General features: G+C 49.3%; 1 protein-coding gene across 1 annotated transcript in view; it reads right to left on the bottom strand.

Moving 5' to 3' along the window:
• The window catches only part of LOC144735180 (protein phosphatase 1 regulatory subunit 16A-like), a 143,024-nt gene extending 131,560 nt beyond the window's left edge, over window positions 1-11,464 (bottom strand). Inside the window, exon 1 of the mRNA XM_078617633.1 lies at window positions 11,176-11,464. The gene's annotated coding sequence lies outside the window, so the exon portion shown is untranslated. The remainder of the gene's footprint in view (window positions 1-11,175) is intronic.
• Window positions 11,465-14,574: the final 3,110 nt, after the last annotated feature.

Raw genomic sequence — 14,574 nt, 5'->3', positions numbered from 1 at the left:
GCCTGGAAGCGTGTTATTAAGTAATACACAACACATATTGCAATTCCTTACAGGTGAGTCACATGCTAAGTGGCTGATTACTGATATGTTACATAATTGCATGTAAAGACAAAGACCCCCCGTATAACCTTGACAGTTGGGGCAAGTGCTGATAGCGAGCACCTATGAAGGCCGGAACGGTACATGAGGGGGTGGGTGGCCAGCACCACGCCCGACCGCCTTTGTCTCCCCCCACCCCCACCTCCGCCTTTCATCTCGAATCCTGATTGGGTTCAACAGTGATGACGTCATCCTGCACTATTTAAAACCGGGAGCAGGTGGATGGCTTCACTATTCTGCCAAATCGCCAGAAGATGCTGGATGAAATGTTCAGCGAAACGTCGTACTACTCAAATTGTAAATGTTGCGGATCCACTATTCAACACACAGGTGCGCTAAAGTAGTGAACTATTTGTCTTTTGTCAACATGACACATTTTTTACTGATTAGCTGTGTCGGGTGGTGGAGGGTTGCGACACATTTATTAATAATGCGATCTAACCCAAAAAACTTTATTTATTAACGAGGGGGTGGGTGACAGCACCACGCCCGACCGCCTTTGTCTCCCTAGTGGCGATGTTCACACACCACAGCAGTCACTCGTTTGAGGCCGAGTCGACCTAGGGGAGGCCCAGGAGAGGTTGGAAATAATCGTCACCGGTGGTGGCCATGAACGGGAATCGACCTTGGGTCGCCAGGTTCGAAGCGCAGCGTGCTACCCACAACACTACAATGCGTTAGGCTTCCACGTGCGCGGGTCACGTGACAGATGTGACGTCACAGCTCACTTGCCATGCAAAAAATCTCTGCATTATTGAGCCCCCCCCCCCACCAAAAAAAACGCTAAAGTGTATTTTTATAATTTGTGCATGGTGTACAGTCTGGAAAGTACCCACATGGCATATTTCAAGTTTGTTGCATGTCGGGAAGTACGCTAAACATTTTGAACAGACACACATAATCACAACTTTGCCTTTTATATATATGGAGGTAATACTGGTCGCGAAAGCCTACGTGTTAAACCAAATATAAACCTTCTGCAAGGAATCATGTCCGCATTAACCACATACTTGTGGTGAACATGCAAATAAATATGCTCTGATAATATCTGCATTGTCTTTGAGCCTGATTGTCTTTGAGCCTGATTGGCTTTGACACTTATTGGCTAAAGAAGGCTCTCTCTTCGTGTAGGCCAATCGGTTTCAACGACAATGCATATTTTATCAGAGCATGTTTTTTTGGCATGCTCACAGGTATGACTCGATTCCTTGCAAAATGTTTCTATTTGGTGGATGATTATCTGAACTCCTCCTGTTTTATGGCCAGAGAGGGTAAAATCTGTTGTTATTTTTCATATTTACAATCCGAGTACGATGTGGCGTGTTAAACTCGCCCTCGTTCATACCGCCGGATTGAATTGAGAACCATAAAATAAACACACGCCATCTGCTGCACGCTGGACCATTAAAGACCGCGAGATTTTGTTCGGGGAAGAGTTGGTTAATTGCGTGCCGGCATCGCGGTCCAAATTTTTTTTAAAAAGTGTAATCGTGTATAACGGGAATGGGGAAAACACGCAGCGATTGTCGCCCCGTAGCGCAATAACTTGGCAGGACGGCCCCTGGCAAGAAGTCTTGAGACTCGGCGAGAGCTTTCCTGGGGGGTAAGCGAGTGGCAATCGATAAATAACTCGTATTCTGGGTGATATGGTCACGGGGCATTCATAGTGTTGTACACCAACGAAACACCGAGGCATCGCTGCAATGCCCGAGTGTTAACTGCATCTCCATTGCTCCGGAGCTGTTTACGCCCGAGGTCTTTCTGTTCCTCCATTTGTTACTCACGTGCCCGCCCGAGCACGCTTATCCGCAGCCGTTATTGCAACGCAGTCATAATCCTGCACTGCGCCGACTATAATACAAAAAAAACATAAAACAGCAATTGTCCGCAGTTGAACGCGTCTGACAAGAGCTCCGGGGCCATGAGGCACTCAGCCTTCAAAGCCACAGCTGCGCAAGATACGAACAACAACAACAACAAATCCGTCACAAGATAACAGGGGCGGCGTGGTGGCACAGCGGTTAGTGCTGCACTGCAACTAAGTGAATTTAGTCGATCCAGTTCAAGCAGGCGAGAAGCTCAAGGGGCGAGAGGATGGTCTCAATTGGATGCAAGAGCAACCTGGGGCAATAGTCTGCCACAGAGGTCGCAAACGGGTTTTGATTCCTTACCCCCCGTACCCGTACCCGCACCCGCACCCGTACTCGTACCCGGCCGTACCCGTACCCGCACCCGTAACCGTACCCGGCCGTACCCGTACCCGCACCCGTACCCGCTCGTATCCGTACCCGTACCCGGCCGTACCCGTACCCGGCCGTACCCGGCCGTACCCGTACCCAGCCACACCCGTACCCGGCCGTACCCGTACCCGGCCGTACCCGTACCCGCCCGTACCCGGCCGTACCCGTACCCTACCCGTACCCAGCCGGGTACAGGTAGGGTGCGGGTATCGGGTACCCGGCCCGGCCGGGTAGGGTAGGGTACGGGTATCGGGTACCTGATTGCGACCTCTGGGATGAAGCCATGTTGCAGGCGCGGGTGGGTTGATTCTAGGAACTTGAATTGTGAGAAGAGACAAGACGTTGGGAATTGAGTGACAAACGGTTACTCACCGGTGACTCACGGCCTACCCGTACCCGTACCCGGCCGCACCAGGGTCGCAAACGGGTACCCGTACCCAGCCGGGTACGGGTAGCCGGGTATCGGGTAGGGTACGGGTATCGGGTACCCGGTTACGACCTCTGGTCTGCCGCTGCTGTGTGTGTAACCCCAATTCGGTAAAAAATAACTTTATTTAGCAAATTTGTACCCCGACGCCGTCACACGATAGCTGCCCCCACTCTGGCGAATGACGTGGGGGGCGACCTTTAACCTTTAATGTCCGTTGCGAGCGGAGCAGGCGGCGGTGTTCTCGCAGCGTTCATGGTCATCGCACGAAGCGGCGACGATCATTTGGGCGACAATCTTTGACCCCGGCGATGAACCGGCCCGCAGCTAACAAGAGGCGATGAGCCGTAACAAAAATAGGTGACGGGAGACATCCGATCTCGTCCGGAGGATTCTTCCCCCTTCACGAGTCCGCGTCTGCGCGATAGGCGTCGTATTAACCGCTCGTCGACTTTGTTATTTAATATTCGCCACAACGACGCCAACGATTTACACGTTGACGATACTTTTGAACTGAACGAGGGCCAGTATCTTAAGGAGAGAGTCGTTGCCGATAAACATCTGGGCGTTCACCGCCATTGATTCAAGCAAGCCTGACTCTGCTGATGAGACACTACGTCAGATCCAGTCCAGAGTTTGCTTGTACCGTACCGAATCAATGCTGCCGAAATGATTTCACGCCCCCACAAGGCCTTTAGGGCAATGGGTTGTGCAAGAAATACTTCACATTCTACATGTAGAGACAGATTGTATGGAGGTGGCATTCTTGCCTGCTTGTGTTTTTTGCACTGACGAGCAGGCTGAACTATTTTCAAGCAACCTCCACGGCCAACAGTGAGGAGGGGGGGCGGGGGGAGGGATTTCATCCAGCAGTGGACTGACAATCTCAAGTGTTTTGAAAATTAAGTGGGCTCGTCAGGACACGCCGCTCCAAGGGATGATGGCCACGGATGAAGATTAACGACAGAGTGGCAGCAGCCAAGGAATGGAACGCGTCAGAGAAGAAGCCTATCGAGGAGATGGAGCGACTAAATCAGCTCATATGCGGGTGCCAGATGGATTATTACATCGGCGGGAGATGTTGGCATCTTTGAAAGGCCTTTATTCAGCAGTGGATTGATTATGGCTGATGATGATGACGAACCATTATAAAAAAATTTAAGTAGAGTAATTGGAAAGAACAGCATCAATGACCCAACACTTATTTCCTCGGGATCTATTATCCCCTCTGGATGACTTAGCAGGGTGTCAGGGGAGCTAAGGGGGGGTCCGCACACATGAGGCGTCATGGGGTGTGATAATGCAAGAGGGGACACACCTTTGATGAAGGGGGCCCTCAATCTAAACAAGCCTCCATGCTCTCAGTGGACATACTCTTAGTTCTTTCGGTAAAGTCACGTGACTTTACCGAAAGAACTAAGGGTATGAATCCTTGCAGTCACGAAAGCTTCAAATCTAGAACTCTCAGTGGACCCCCGTCCAGTGTCAGCACCAAAATAGACGTGGTCACGAATCGACGCATAGAAAGCGCCAAACATCAGAGCGGCGCACGGCGCTGACGACGGAATAATTCGGCCCGGGCAAACGCTTTCCCCTAATTGGAGAAACGCGAAGCGCAACCGTCCACCACATTTATAATGAGAGAAGTTAACCCCCCACACCCCCCTCCCTCCCCTGGCCATAATCCCTTAAGATATCCAACGCACAGTACACAATGCTTAATAAGGGGAATGAATGTGCAGCCCAGTAATTGTTTGATCGGCGCCACTGCCGACGGAAGGGCTTCCGATAGAAGGGTAGCTTTAACCTCAACACACACGCAGAGATTATTTTTGTCCGACGTTTCAATGCTGGCCAGATATCATGGAAGAGGTGGGGGGGGGGGGTATCCCGACTTTATCTCACAACAGTCTCCGAAGAAGAGAAAGAAAAAGATGACGGAGAGTAAGACGCACCTCGGCCTTATTGGCCGGTGTCAATAAAGTCATGCATATATTGTCACGAGAACACACACACGCATTGACTGGATTATATGACGCAACCCCAAAATTGTATTTAAAATACATGGGGGGGGGGAAGGTGCGTCTCTTAAACGAGAGAATACGGGAGCAATTTTCTCACCGGCCCTTACAAGCGGTTGATATACGACATACAAAACGCTTACAATTTTGTCTTTCGCTCAACAATGCACTGGCAAATGCGTGAACATAACGCAACAGGAAAACAAGAAGTCGGGCACTTCTTGTGTTCCTGTTTCGTTATGAGACACCACAACGAACCTTTCTCGTTGTATCGCTTTGGTTCAATGTGCTGCGCCACTAAATGGATGGAGTCTGCGTGGCAATCAATTAAGAATGAAAGCCATTTACCAAGATTGCATTCCCCCCGCCCCCCGACTTTAAGGTGACTCAAGAAATAAAATGGGAAACTCTCATTTTTCATGGTCACCGGAAGGGCTAGAGTAAACGCACGTACATTAAGTTATTCCAAGGGCCAGCGTCACAGCGGCGGTGTTTATTTTTCGGGAAGATTTATGCAACTGCTTGTAAGGATCTCTGAATTCAGGGTTTTGTTTACTTGAGGTTGCAAACGAATATCGAGCCTGGAGCGCCAACATCAACAGGAGATGTGGCCGCAGCGTGATGTTTAGCACGCTGGACTTGCAATGTACAAGTCACCGGTTTAATCCAATCTCCCAGCATGGCAGGATAAACAACGTGCACGGTTTTTTTTCTTTAAACCTACCCCCCCCCTCTCTGCCTCTGTCCATGCAGGAGTATAAACGAGTATATCAGTTGGTCGATTTATAGGTTTTGTGTGATGGAGTCTGGATAGTCTTCCAAGACGTCTGGCCAACGTTGACGAGAAGGCAATAATGCCCTCTGTAGGCTATAGTGGAGGACCTTCACAACCATCAACGGCACGAGGTAGCAAATGCTGAAACTAACCTTTCAGCTTTTTTTTTTAAACCACATCCATATGCAACTTTCCATTTGAAAAAAAAAACAAGTCGCTAACTAAAAACGACAAAGCCACAAATTCGCTTCGGATTATCTTTTTCAGGCGAGAGAATGAATCAAGGCAATACAATTATCGCGGGCTGCGTCGATCGCTTAGACGCGCATTAACAACACTGGATGAGAAAAAAAACCACCCCCCCCCCCCCAGATAATCCATCTGATTCATGAAAAGGTCTCGGAGTGCCTCTGATAAAATGGAAATAACGAGCGCAATCTCTCATGCGGATTCATCAATCAAAAGAAAAGCCGCTCGCACCGAAGCGGCTGCTGCTGCGGCTGCTGCTGCCGTTACCGCCACCGCCAAGCGCTGCCACGACGGAGGGGAGCGGACGGATGAAAAGTTGAGCGGAGCGGCCGCCGGAATTGGGAGACTCGGAGAAATGACCGCATGCCACAAACGGACCGCTCGCTCATCTACCCCCGCACCCCCCCCCCCACGAGCAGACCGCCACCGCCGCTTCCTCACAGAGGAGGGCAATCCAGCGCACGAGGTTCAAAAGTGACGATGTGTGCCCGAGGCTAAAAACATTATACGATTTATAGATATCGCTGTAAAGGTAGCAAAAAGTTAAGGTGCGGCCCTGCACGACGCTGCACCTCCGCACCTCCGATTGGCACGGTTGGCTACGTACGGTGCGAAAGGAGTTCAACATATGTACATATACATGCACGGCGAAAGGGGCCTGAGCACTGGAGGGTAAATTATCCCACTGGTCACACGTCTTGGAAGAGGTGCGGGTACCCACACTTTACCCCACCACGCGCCACCTTCCGATCGACAGACTGCTCTGTACCCATTTATACTGCGGGGTGGACAGAGGCGGGGGGGCATTTAAGGAAACTTGACCGCTGTTTTAGCTGCCGCATCGAGAGAACGAACCAGTGACCACCTCTGGATTGATAGCTCATTGTTACTAACCATTAATTATACAATGGCAGCATTCCATATTCGGCTGGCATTAGGAGAGTTGAAATTTGGAAACCAGCGTTAAGGTGGGGGGCATGAGACCTGCAGTTTGGGAAACAATGGAAATAAAAGGGTCACAACACAGGTGGTTCGAATCGATTTGGGATGACACCAAGCTCTAGAAAGTCGCGATTGAACAGAACCAAACTGCTGACGGTACCATTATACATCAGTCGCAAAGTTGTACGGATAAATCCACGGCGGTGCGTGAACACCGCCAGGAGTTTACACTACGAGACCTCCTTTACCAGTGGCAAAATATACGCCTTTTGGCGTCATCTGGTCCAACACCAATGGAGACTAGGCTCTAAGAAAAGCTGTCTCGGGTGTGGACCAATCAACTTCAAGGACAGTGCATATCATTATCAGGGTTGTTTCTTTTTGTTTGCATTTTGACTGCTTGTGTTGTGGTTATTGCAAACATGATGCCTTGTTGTATAAAGGTGTCAGTTTTTGTACCAGTTGAAAGGGTAAAAACCTATCACCGCCAGGAGCCTTGATCTTTTGTTGTGTAGCACTGGGCTGATCACATTCACGCATTTAGCGAGGACCCACAGGGAATTTGGGATAACCCCTCCAAGTGTTACCGGCGGTTCTCTCCGAATCAACAGCCGGTAATAAAACACGAGCGTGCGCGAATCGCAGTTATGCGTGACGAAGAGTAACTCTGCCCGAGCCTTGGCCAAGAAATTCAGGAAAGCTTTTCTCATCCGTGACCCTATTATCTGGGTGGGGAATATTTAATCAATTTTTATTTTACCAGGTAAGGCCCACTGACCTATAAAGCTATTTTTTTAGAGGCGATCCGACCACAAATGATGACTTCAATGAAGTGGCTTTTGATGGCTCACTAAAGTGGCAAATTTATAGCAGCAGCCAAATACAGTACTCTAAACGCACGTTGATTCTAAATGTGGAGAAAAAAAAATCAGAGGACCTGGAGAAAAATCCACGCGACCACAGGGAGAACGTGCAAACTCCAAATATACAGCAGCAGGCGTCAGGGGTGGGGGTCCAACCCACGACCTCCTGCACACCAGGCGAGGTAGTTAACATCTCGCCAACATGGCGCCCCCACAGTTGGGAGTTATTAAATCTTCGCGCTATTATTATTATCCACAGACCTCGTCTTTTTCTCATCCCCTAACAGCGTAGGCCAGTGGTGGGGAAACCCCCACCACTTGACATATGAGGCCTGCCACCTTAAAATGGCCACACAAAACGATGTTTTTCCGTCACTGCAAGCGAGGATGTAATGTTAGCGCGTGCATTTTCGCAGCCAATATTATAATTCATGACGGGTTTTTGGGTCAGGCCACGTGATGATCTCACCAGCTCTGTGTCATTGGGAATCCTCGACCACCAGACAAAACCTCACGACTTAATTTCCACGTGTACAAGTGTTTAATGCGCCAATGTAATTTTCTGTTAATAATCCGGGAAAGTCGGAACAACCTGATTTTGTATTGTTACTCTTGCTTTTGTAAATAGGGTCCAGATGATGTTTGACATACTGAAATTGTAGCTTAAACGTCATTCGTATGCTAAAGGTGGTTGTCAGGATTGCTCTTAGGCTGAAAGAATAATAACTGGCGCATCATTAAGCGCTTGGAAACGTGAAACTTAAAATTGTTTAGCTCGGCCCGAGAGGGGGCCGAGGGTTCTAAATGGCACACATTTAGTCAGAACATTACGGGGCCCAACCCAAAAATAAGTTCTGAATCATCTGATCGAGTACTCGAGAGGAATATTGTTGACCTGACAACAACGCGTGTCTAATTTTAGCACGCTCGATCACCGCCGTCGAAGTTAAAGGTGAGCCGTCATTATTTTTTGTGTCATTATTTTGATGACGATAAAGTTGCGTGCTCGTGCGTGGTCCGCCCAATGGTGTCCTACATTCATATTTGGCTCTCAGTAGGTAAAACGTTTCCCCACCACCAGTGCTGGATTAAGCTAGGAGCGGGGCCTGTAGCATATGTTATATAGGGGCCCTAAATAAAATAAAAAAACACATTAAAAGCATACATTTTTAACTTGTATAGTAAAGTTGGTGCATGAAGTCGGCACACGAAGTTGCTGTAGTTCTGCGATCTCACACTAACATGCTAATTTCTCTCACATTAACATAGCCACCTCCGCGCGCTCGTTGTGGAGGTCGCTCCCCGATCTTACACCAACATGCTAATTTCTCTCACATTAACATCAATAGCCCCGCCAACTTCGTTTATGACCCTTGGGCTACACACATTTCAAACCTTTAAAACAGTCTGCCTCAGCAGCTTTCCTCTCTTTGTTTTCCTCCTGATGACGATTGCTTGCGTTGCGATCGAAACGTCGTAGTTATTTTTTGTCATTTTCTTTGAACCCATCTACGTGAATTTAACCGAAAGACCCAAAGAATATGAATTCCTGCAGTCACGAAAGCTTCAAGTCAAGATTCATTGTCCATTTGTGTTTCTCTCCTTGTGATGGGACCTTGCAGGATGAACGCTGAGATTTATAAGAGGCACGGGGTGACCAAATCAGGTCTAAATTGGTCTTTAATAAGGTCGGGGCACTGATAAGGGGTTGACAGCTCTGCTGTAGGGACGGGCTCTCTGTCTCTGGCCTGTGGCGAAGCTCACGGGTCTCACAACCCGAAACCCAAAACCAACACGACGCGTTTCCACGGAGGACTTCGCGAGGCACCGGCGTTTCTGCACTAAATGTGTCACGATGCAATCTCGATTCGAAGCTTTCGTGACTGCAGGAATACCATACTCTTTGTTTCTTTCGGTAAAGTCACGTGGGTAGAAAAATAAAATAAATCACGACGTTTCGATTGCAACACAAGCAATCGTCATCAGGTGGGAAAGCGTGACGAAGGACGCTTGCTTGTGTGTGTGCGCCCGAAACGTCGTGATTGATTCTATTTGATACCTACGTGACTTTACCGAAAGAACCAAAGGTTATTATGATGCAATTGTTGTTGGGAGGCAAGTCCCAGCGAACTCCAACCCTGCCTGGCGGACAGGTCGTTCCGACTTCACTCTGGCGATCGCCCCCCGGTCTGAAACGTCGGTACAGCACAACGGCCACGACAGACGGATGGATAACCCTTCAACGTCTCGCGCCTAAGGGGCCGTCCATAAATGACGTCACGCGGACGATTTTTAACCCCCCTCCCCCGTCACACGGCGTCATAAAAAGTCAGAACCCCACCCCCCTCAGATATGACGTCACAAAGCTCTGCCCCCCCCACCCCCCAAAACCATATTTCCATTTTGAAAATAAAACACGCTTCAAATCGCTTTAAACTATTGTCATTGTAGTGCGTGTTTAATGTGGCGCTGCACTCTGATGTCGTAGAAGTGTTGTTATGACAATTAGTGTTGTTATAACAATTCAATATTTATTTAAAGTTGCGCATTTTGATGTGACGTCACGACTCGCGCAGTAACTTCCCAAGAACGCCGGCAACTTCATCGTGATCGAAACGCGTGCCCTGGGCGGGCAAGTCCCAAACAATGTCTGCTCGTATCGCCAATTGAACGCAGCGCTGGCGGATTTAAAGTGCCGAATGGCAACGCTACGCCACGCCCGGCCGCCTTTGTCTCCCCTCTGCGAACATCCCCGGTTACGTCACTCATTTGAGGCCGAGTCGACCTAGGGGCAGCCCCCGCCTCCCCCTCGGTCCGGGTATTCGCCCGTGAGCGGGGATCGAATTCAGGCGTTGGAGCTTCGCCGGCTTCGTCAGCGCAATGCGCTCACCAAAGCGCCACCACTCACTCGTTCACTCACTTACCCCCACACCAAAGACAAAGATCCCCCGTGTAGCCTGTGACAGACTGTTGGGGCAAGTGCTGTAAGCGAGCAGCGCCTATGAAGGCCGGCACGGCACACGAGGGGGGTGGGGTGGCCAGAAACCACGCCCGGCCGCCTTTGTCTCCCTCGTCGCGACGTTGACTAGACATCGTACCAGGTACTCATTTGAGGCTGAGTCGACCTAGTGGAGGCCCAGGACCGGTTCAGATAATCGTCACTGGTGTTGGTCGTGAGCGGGAATCGAACCCGGGTCGCAGGGTTCGTAGCGCGGCGTAGCGCTAACCACTGCGCCACCGCTCCCCACTACCATCACCACTGCTGCACCACCACCACTTCTTTCACCACCAACCACCACCTTTCCCCAACCATCACTACCGCTTCCCCACCGCCATCACGACCACCGAAACTTCAATCGAAACACAAAAAGTTTCAGTTGGCAGGCGAGTCTTCAACAGAGCCAGCCAGGCAAGCCTTTGCTTGCTCAACAAACCACATCAGTCTGCGATCTCACAACAGCACCGAAGCAATGCTCATACTGTACTGTATCGTTCACACACACACGCGCGCGCTGTACCACCACCAGCAGCAGCAACAACAACAGCAGCAGCAGCTCACCTTATTGTTTTCTGGTTAAGATCCAAGTTTCCAAATTGTTCTCCGTCACTGAACAGCTGAACGGGGACGCCCCAACACACAACGACACACCTTGAAGCTCACACACAAGACACAAAGCACATCTACACACACACTCTCTCTCTCCTGTGCGGTGTGTGTAAAAGTGCGTTAAACAGTTGTAAGAATGAGATCACTCATTGCCACGCCTTCAGCACGGGAATGAGTAGGCCTGGCCTGCTGCCTCAAATGTCCGGAAAAGAACGCTCGAATGGGGTGGAGAATTGTGAATATTTACATAGTTGGGTTTTGAGTTTCCACCCAGTCACCACTCAATCACCCACCCCTCACCCACCCACTCACCACTCTTCCACCCACCCACTCATCACTCATGCATCCACTCACCATTCATCCACCCATGCACCCCATCCACTCACCACTCATCCACCCACTCACCACTCATCCACCCACCCACTCACCACTCATCCACCCACCCACTCACCACTCACTCACCACTCATCCACTCACCCAGCCACTCACCACTCATCCACCCACCCAGCCACTGACCACACATCCACCCACTCACCACTCATCCACTCACCACTCATCCACCCACCCACTCACCACTCATCCACCCACCCAACCACTGACCACTCATCCACCCACTCACCACTCATCCACTCACTACTCATCCACCCACCCACTCACCACTCACCCACCCACTCACCACTCATCCACCCACCCAGCCACTCATCCACCCACCCACTCACCACTCATCCACCCTATCCACTCACCACTCATCCACCCACTCACCACTCATCCATTCACCCAGCCACTCACCACTCATCCACCCACTCACCACTCATCCACCCACCCACTCATCCACCCACTCACCACTCATCCACCCACCCAGCCACTCACCACTCATCCACCCACTCACCACTCATCCACCCACCCAGCCACTCACCACTCATCCACCCACTCACCACTCATCCACCCACCCGCCAACCCACTCACCACCACCCATGTCCCGCAGGCTTGTGGTGGAGCAGTGCCCTCTGGTGGAATCAAATACTCAGGCACCTCTCTCTGCGACGATATGTGCGGCTCGTGGCAATTCAGCAGCATTCGATTCATCAAAGCTGAGAATTCGTAACAAAACAGACAATACTCGTGTAGGACTGTCTCCTTCAAAGGGTAAATCTGTTTTTGTTCCACGTAAACAAAAGTTCGTCTGCTTATCTATGTTGTGACGTAGATATGCTCCACAATGACGTGAATCCTTGTTTCTTAAATGCAGCTCGATCACGTGGTTGATTGGCCCCTCATTATTAGCTGGTAACATCGATATCAATGTACGTAAGACGTTCATAAAAATAATATAATTTCAAACTAAACGTTTTATTTCACCAGGTAAGGCCCACCGTGGCTATATATATACAGCTCTTTTTAAGAAGCGACTTGGCCACAAATGATAGCTCAACGAAGTGGCGCTTGATGTGGACATTTATAGCAGCCAAATACTCTAAGCGCACGCTTCTAAATGTGTGTGGGGGGGGGGACATGCAAACTCAAAATATACAGCAGGAGGCAGTGGTCGGGATCGAACCCAACTCCTTCGGGGCCGTCCATAAATGACGTCACACGATTTTGGACAATTTTTTTACCCCCCCCCCTTCGTCACACGCAGACCCCCCCCCCCTCAAATATGACGTCACAAAGCTCTGCCCACCCCCCCAAAAATAAAACATGCTTCAAATCGCTTGAAACTATTGTCATTGTCGTGCGTATTTAATGTGGCGCTGCACTCTGATGTTGCAGGAGAAAACATTTATTAAAAAGTATATTTAATTAAGTAGAACGTGTTGTCTATATTTATTTCAAGTTTCGCATTTTGATGTGACGTCACATTTCTCAAACCCCCCCCTTCCTCGTCACACATCATCACAAATGTCTGACCGCCCCCCCACTAGGTGCGTGACGTCATTTATGGACGGCCCCTTCGTACCAGGCGATGGAGTTCACATCTCGTCATTGTGGCACCCTTAAAGTTGTCATACTTGCTTCAGGATGTGTGACTTGGCGGGTGACGTTTAATCCGGGGATGCAAATCACGTGGACATTCAGAGCGGGCACAACACTCTAACGTATGTTTGCCACATTTAGGGCCCTTTGTCATGGGGAGTTGAGCATTCGTAGCCACGTTGGTTAGTGTGGGTTGGTGAAGATGGAGGGCCCGAGACCGGTCCAGATAACACCGCTGATGTTGGTTATAGTGGGGAACAAACTTGGGTTTCCAGATTCAAAGTGAAGGATGTTTGCCACTGCACCATCGCTTGCCCACAGATTGAAAAATAATGATTGTCTATTTCTTAATGTCTATCGTCATCTGGGTACTTTGTTTTCACTAGTTTTACAATTCAGTCTCTTATCATATATAATTATTGTTACATATTGCTCTCTAAAGCATTGCGTCTAAGCTTTACTTATCATCAATTTCCTTTTTGCATGCTCCCATTGTTTAAGAGAACATCCGCTATTGCCTTAGTGTTGTTCTCCGATTAACGTTGTAATCTTTCCCTCATTGTTTTACAGATGTCTGCTTTTTGTGATTACAGTATTCTCGTGAAAATACATTTTAATTCAGGGAAACTTAAGCAGCCACCCAAGCAGTCATGGACGAAGGTTCAGCCGGGTCGTGGTGGCGACGCACGCCACTAATCCAGCCCTGTGGATCGAGGGTTGGTAGATCTCACACATGTTGTGCCATACCCTGGCTTGCGACTAATGATCATATGTCCATTCTGTATGGGATAGAGTGTTGCTCCCTCGCATGCTCGGGTGTTCTCCAGGTGCTCCGGTCTCTTCCCACATGTATGCACACTCCACAATTGGCTGAACACATCTTAATATATAGAGAACTGCAGAGCAATTGTTGGCGCTAGCTCCTTATCTGGAAGCTTTATAGTTTGGTCTGTGGTTCCTATCCAGCGATTGTGAGATGCAATTTGCATGAGCCTCTCATAGCGTGCCTACAGGCACGGGCGTGCTTTGGTATTTAAAATTCCGTACTGATAAAATCCCTAAACACATTTCTTTTCATTAGAATGTTCCCCAATGTGTTTCGGCATTTTGCACAAAAATACACAATAACATCTCTCGACGCCAGACTTGAGTAAGCTGCAATTTCTGGCAAGCCATCGGGTTACCAGAAACAAACATTTAAAACTAACCCCGAAAAAACTCCAGCCGGAACACTGTTTGCACGCTAATGGAAGAGACAACCTGTAACTGTTTAGTACAAGGCTATGTAACAATTCACAGAACAATGTTGAAAATTTCGTAATTCATTTAATTCAATGACTTGCTGTACTTGCTGATCGGCTCAAGATAAAATCCCTA

This window comes from Lampetra planeri, chromosome 54 (assembly GCF_965212315.1).
Source record: "Lampetra planeri chromosome 54, kcLamPlan1.2.h2, whole genome shotgun sequence".
NCBI classification, from domain to species: domain Eukaryota; kingdom Metazoa; phylum Chordata; class Hyperoartia; order Petromyzontiformes; family Petromyzontidae; genus Lampetra; species Lampetra planeri.
This window is presented reverse-complemented; position numbering and strand designations above follow the sequence as displayed.